Here is a 6,377-nt window from a genome sequence, read left to right on the forward strand (position 1 = left end):
TTTTCCTCCATTAAAATTTCATCTGTATTTGACATTTTAAATCACCCTAAAAGGTGGAATTTTGTTTTTGTTGAAGCCACTGGGTAAGTGTCTCCTTCCTACACTATCTGGAAAAAGCACTGGACATCTTCTCATTTGCACTTGGCCTAGAACGCCTCTTTTCCTGGCCTCTCTGCATCTTGCACTGCGACTCACATGGGCTGAATTCCCAAGTGTGGAAACAAATACACTACCCAAGGTACCTTAGTGCTCCCAATCGCCTGGTGGCCTGGTCTAGGAGAGCTATTGAGCTGCAGTGGGTCTGCCTAGGCTTCAAATGCTCCTAAATGCTCAGATATTAGTCTTGCAGTAAATGAAAAGATAGAGATTCTTGGAGGAGGCATAGGGAGGCAGACTCATGGAAGCAAAAATATCTTGTCACCTCTGCTTTGCTGGTAGGTGCTGGCACTGGGACATAATCCTTAAGCTGCTCCTCTGTCTTTATATCTCAAAATGTCTTCATACCGTGCAGTTTCTGATTCTCCCAAGAGCTGGCTCCCCGTGTCTTCTCTTTTCTATACATTCAGTCTCTTCTGTTCAAACACTGCATCTTTTCCTCATAGCATGCCAGCATGTGAAACAATCTATACCACTTTGGAAAACAAACCTTGCTTCAATCCTCCCTTCCTGTTGTGGCTCCTCCTTCTCTCCAGGTGAGAGCTACCCTAGATCTGTGTATCTCAGCCATTGGTATGCACCAGAATACCCCCTTCCCAGAACTTGTAAAAGCACCAATTTCTAAGCCTCATTCTGATTCAGTATGTTTGGGGTAGGGTCTGAGAAAGTGCATTTCTGCCAAGCTCCCGGGTGATGCTGAAGGTGGGAACTCACTTTGAGGACTCCCACTCTGAAGATGGACTGACTCCCACTCTGAACCTTTTATATTCATTGGTCTCAGTTGTTCTTTCTTCTCATACACCTGCCAACCTGCCCCTTGTCTGTTGCACCTCGGGCCTCCATGTGTCAAATCCTGTGGACCCATGTGTCAAGCCTCTGTCACACTGGCCACCTGATCACTGCCTCTCTTTCTTCCTTGTCTTCCATGACAGCATTGTCACTTCAGTTGTGTTGTTTTTGTGTTGCTCTTTCAGGAACCTCTTCCTGCTCATGGTGGTGTCAGTCTCCCTTGCTCACTGCTTTCCTTCCCATATTCTTCCTGGGATGTCTCACCTGTGCCTACAGCTTCAACTGACTCCTCCAGTACCCGTCTGATCTTCTGGCTCCGGATCTGTGTACTTACAGACTCATGAAGTTAGACATGTCTCCAGATGGGTTTGTTGAATTTACTCCTAAATTGTCCCCTCTTGTTTTCCTTATTTTTGTGAATGACACCCATTCTGCTGAGTCGGAAATCTGTGTGTGATTCTTCTTTTTCCTCCCTCATTCTCAACCCTGATGTCCAACTCATCTCAGATGGATCGGTATACACACTCCTTTCATCTGGCTTTGCTGATGCCTCAGTTTACTACTGTTTGCTACGTGACTGAAGCAATGTTCTTAACAGTTTCCAGGCAGCAGAGTATTCTTTTACTCTTATTTTAGTCTGTAGGCACTTTTTAAATACTAGGAAATTATGGGCCTTTCAAATCTTGTACCATTTTGCCACTCCATAAATTTCCATCTTGCCACTTGGTGCTGTCCCATTTTATACCAGAAGAAGAGTTTTTCAGATACCATTGCTCATCATTCTGACAGATCTGTTGTTCATTTGTGGTAAATCTATAATTTTTCCAGCACCATTATTCGTTTGCTGTTGGTGTCTGTGGGTTGTCTTTTCTTGTTCAGTGTGAGATTTTTCCTGGTTCTGGGTGTGATGAGCAATTTTTGAATTTTATCACAGACATTTTGGGTATTATGTTATGGGACTTTGGTTCTTCCTTAACATCTCTTATTTAGCTTGGTGTCCATGGAGGCCTTATGGGGATCCTGGAGTTCCATTCCCACCCAGTGGGAATGAGTCACCCTCCTTCTCTCCACATGCATCTGAAGGGCTAGACCACTACCCCGTGGTAAGCACACTCCCACACTGTTGGTGGAGGCCATATGGGAGCCATAGTCAGACATCCCTCTCCTTCCCAGTCAGGGTAGTGTCAGAGGAGACCTGCTAGCCGCCTGAAATTTCCCTTCACCCAGCAACACGAGGATCTCCTGCGCTGGGGGCAACTATGGGAACCAAGTGGGAAACCTGGGCTTTGTTTCCCACGGGGAGTGTCAGGGTGAACCCTTTCCCCCTACATGTGTCACTCCATTTGTGAAGCTTTCCAGCATACTGTACTTCTATCACTGTGCTTGGTACAGATATTTTAGTTATTTAGTTTATATCTCTGCCTGTCCTGGAGACTAGGAATGCCCTTCTGACCATGTGGCTCACAGTGTAGTGCTTAAAACAAGGATGCTGGAGTCCTGGTCTCAGGTAAGTTAGTCAACCTCCTTGTATCCCAAGTGATTATATGTGAACTGGGGCCTGTTGTGAAGGTCTAATGAGAGAATACATCTAAGTTTCATAGTGCAATTCCTAGCACAAAAACTCTTCATAAATTGTCAATTGTTAGGATGCAAATTTTCACTATAATTTATGAAACTATTCCCCCATTGCTAAGTATTTGAATTGTTTTTTTTCCCCTCCTTTTTGGTTTTATAACTAGATCTGGCAGAAAATGTAAAAAAAAAAAAAAAATAACAATGAATGATTAGAATCAAGCTTGCTTTTATGCCTTTGTGTCTGAACTTGACAAGATCAACTTGATTTTCCATCTAGGTTTGAAATAGTTGTTGAAAAACCTTGAGATTACTTTTGATCTTTTTTATACCACAAGGGACATCGGAGCTTTTAAAATTAATTAAATGTTTCCCTCCTGCTGAGCTCTTGGAGGAGAATAAACATCATGGGAAGCATCTAACAGACAGGTTTGTCCTGGAGTAAAGAATGGGGTGAAAGCCTTGTAGTTCTGTTTCTGAATTGGGATTGTTCTGTTCTTAGATGGCAGCACATGAGGTTTTGATGAACATTTTGACCTTGTTTCTGCTGTACCTTTGTCTCTACCCCCAAAGAACTGGGTTTATAAACACAGGTAAGTGAATGGCACCCATTTCCTCGGTGTTAAGGAAAGCTCATTTGAGGAGTTGAGATTCTTATCAGCGTTGGGGTGACACTGGTTTTAGCATCACAGACACCATGATACCTCACAGTTCTGGAGGTCCAAGATCAAGCGGCTGGCCAAATCAGTTTCTGATGAAGGCCTGATGAGGATCTAGATGTACTCTCATTTGGCAGAGAAAGATTTTCTCTCCCATGTCTCTTCTCATAAAGTCAGGAATCCCATTCACTCTCAAGAACCACCTCCTCTAACCCTCACCTCTAAATATTGTTGTACGAGGGATTAGGGGCTCAAACTATGAATCTGGGGGAGGGAACACAAACATTCAGTCCATAGAAACCTCCTCCAAGAAGGGAAGGAGAGGAAGTTTTGTGAGAGAAGACCCTCCAGAGGCCATGGTAGTTTAAGGACTATACTAACTGAGCTCAGGTCACTGGAGCATGGTATACTTACAACTGGAGTTTAAAAGGACCCACTGTAGCTTGTTCTACTCTGCATAAAGGGTTCTTTTAATCTGAGCTAAGTTGTTCTTATTATTTCCTGGGCTTATTAATGAATAAGTTTCCAAAGTCTTAATGCTTAACCAAAATCTATCCTATAATAATTTGGTTCTTTTGCTCCATACACTTGTTAGGGTGGGATAAAATCATGATAAAGATGAATGATCCTCAGCTTTAGAAGTTCCCTTAGTAAACTCTTTATCCACATGAATTATTAAGAGGTCATTCTGTTTCCTCCAAAGTGTCTAAGCTCAGAATTGTTTTATCTGTTGTGAGATTTCAGTGTTAGAACTATTTAATGGTCTGTGACTCTCCTGTGAAGTTCATCCTTTGGTCTTTGGATCTCTCCTTTTGTGGACCAGGTTTGAAAATCAGCTCATTTCATGAATAGCCATTTTTAAACTATGCACTGTTGTGGGTAGATATTTTTTCTTTGCTGTGAATTTTACTAGGAAATGATCTAGCTGTTTCCTCTGCTTGGAAAGATTGTTTTTTTTTTTCCCCAGAGTAAGGACCCAAAGACAGGTGTGTGCCTGGTGTTCAAATAACAACAAGAGGCCTGGGGTGAATTGTAAGAAGGGAGGAACCGTGTGGAGAAGATGTGGAAGGCCTTGGTAAGGGTGGGTGAGGTAGTTAGTATGTGTGTTTAAGTCATCAAAATCCAAACTACTGGTGTGGAGATTGTGTCTTTACTCCTTATTAATTGTTAATTAAGGTTCTCTCACTTATTGAAAAATCCAAAATCTTTATTCACTTATGTTTTTGTCAATGTCTAACGAAGCCTATAAGCCCATAACTTTCCCTGGACTATGGTCTTTATTATATAATTTTATTGCCTTGAGTAAAAACAAACATAGGTAATGTTTATAGGTGAATCTTTCTTTAGATCCTCTGCTAAAGGTTTTCAGAGTTCCACATCTTGGTGTGAGGAGAAAGAAAGAAGTCTATTGATTTAGACAACACGAGTGGAGCACTTACTTATTTCTGTAAATTTTAACATAAGCAGATGTCACTGTTTTATGAGTGACTGATGACGAAGCAGCTGTGGTAGAGACACATTTCCCAGCTGCCTTTGCTGTTAGGTCTGATCATGTGATGGAGTTCAGCCAATGGAATTTTAGCAAAGGTGAGGGAACCACTTCTAGGTGTGAGCCATAAAAAAATTCCCAGGTCTTTCTCCTGTGAGGGCCATCAGGAAACTGAGGCAGACAGTGACACCAGTTTACCTGAAAGAAGGGACACAGATCCCTGAATTAATGCTTGAAGGAGTGTCTTGTTGATCAGAAGTACCTATTTCAGAATTTATATCAGTTCTATCAATCTGCTGAGATTTGGGGGTTTATCTGCTCATCAGCTGGAAGTTCCTCAACCAATGGCAAAGGCCTTGGGTTTTGACTCAGACTTAATTCTCATGTTTGGTTCTTGGACTAGTGTTGTTGCTAAGACCAGGAGACATGGGATCAAAGTGGAGATGCAATCCTCTTACTAGCTTTATAACTAGTTCAATTTTCAGAAACTCAGTTCCTTCATCATTAAAGTGGGGATATGATATCTACTGCTTGGGATTATTGTGAGGATCAAATAGAAAATACTTTTCACAATGCCCCATTCATAATAAATAGCCAAGGATGGGAAGGTTATAGCATTTATTTTTCTCCTTATTTTAATGGAAGAAGACTTAATATTTTCCCTATGATCTTAATGTTATTTATGGTCAGATAATATGCTATGCATTCCCACCTACATGGTTATTTTCTTCTTTTGTCAAAACATTCCTTCACCTGGAAAAGCATTTTTTGTCCTTCAAGGCTTCATTCAAAAATTACCCCCTGTGGTAGATTTTACTTTCTTTCAAATGGCCACAGCAATATTTCCCCACAAACTCTTCTAGAACCTTGCTATTTTTCCATCAGGTGGTTGCCAGATCTTTGTGACTGTGTGAATAGCATGTGGCAAATTGATGTTGTGTGACTTTTGAGGCTCGGACATAAATGGCAGTATTGTTCTCTCTTTCTCCCCCTCCCCTCTTTCTCTCCCCCTTACTCCCCAGCCATGCTGTAAGGGAACCCAGATAGAATGGAGGTGCTACACATAGGTGTCCTACCTAACAGTCCCAGGTAATGTCCCAGGCAACAAGCATCAGTCTCCAGAAATGTGATGAGTGAGCTTTCAGGTGATGCCAGTTCCAGGGCTTCCATCAGTCTCAGCTGGTGCTGAGTGGAGCCAAGAGGAGCCATTCCAACTGAGCCCTGACTGAATTGCAGACTCAGGAGAAAAATGAGCATCATGATTTTTTTCAGCTACTGAGTTTTTGGGCCGTCTGTTAAATAGCAATAAATAGTGGAACAACTCCTCTGCGAAGTCACTCTCATGACCTCTTGGTTTTATTTCTTCCCCAGAATGAATTGCTTTTCTCTCTTCTCCTTTATCACTTAATTTATTTCACTAGCGCTTGCTAGTTTGCTAAAGTTTAGAAAACCCTCAGGTTCAGCCACCAAAGCTGATCCTTTTGTGTTACTTGTAGCATCTAACGCAGTCCCTGCTACAGTGTAGGTACTGAGTGAATGCTGGTTACATGACAGATAAGCTTATTTTTTTCCTTTGTTGGAGCTTATGGGCTATGGACAGAAATTTCCACTCTGCATTAACTCTGGTGTGAAATGGCATCTGGAGCCTAAGCAAATCCATGAAGCTCAAGGATGGTGACGACCATGGTTTTTAACGAGATAGATGGGAGAGC

The sequence above is a fragment of the Marmota marmota genome, unplaced genomic scaffold (assembly GCF_001458135.2).
Source record: "Marmota marmota marmota unplaced genomic scaffold, marMar, whole genome shotgun sequence".
Lineage (NCBI taxonomy): Eukaryota > Metazoa > Chordata > Mammalia > Rodentia > Sciuridae > Marmota > Marmota marmota.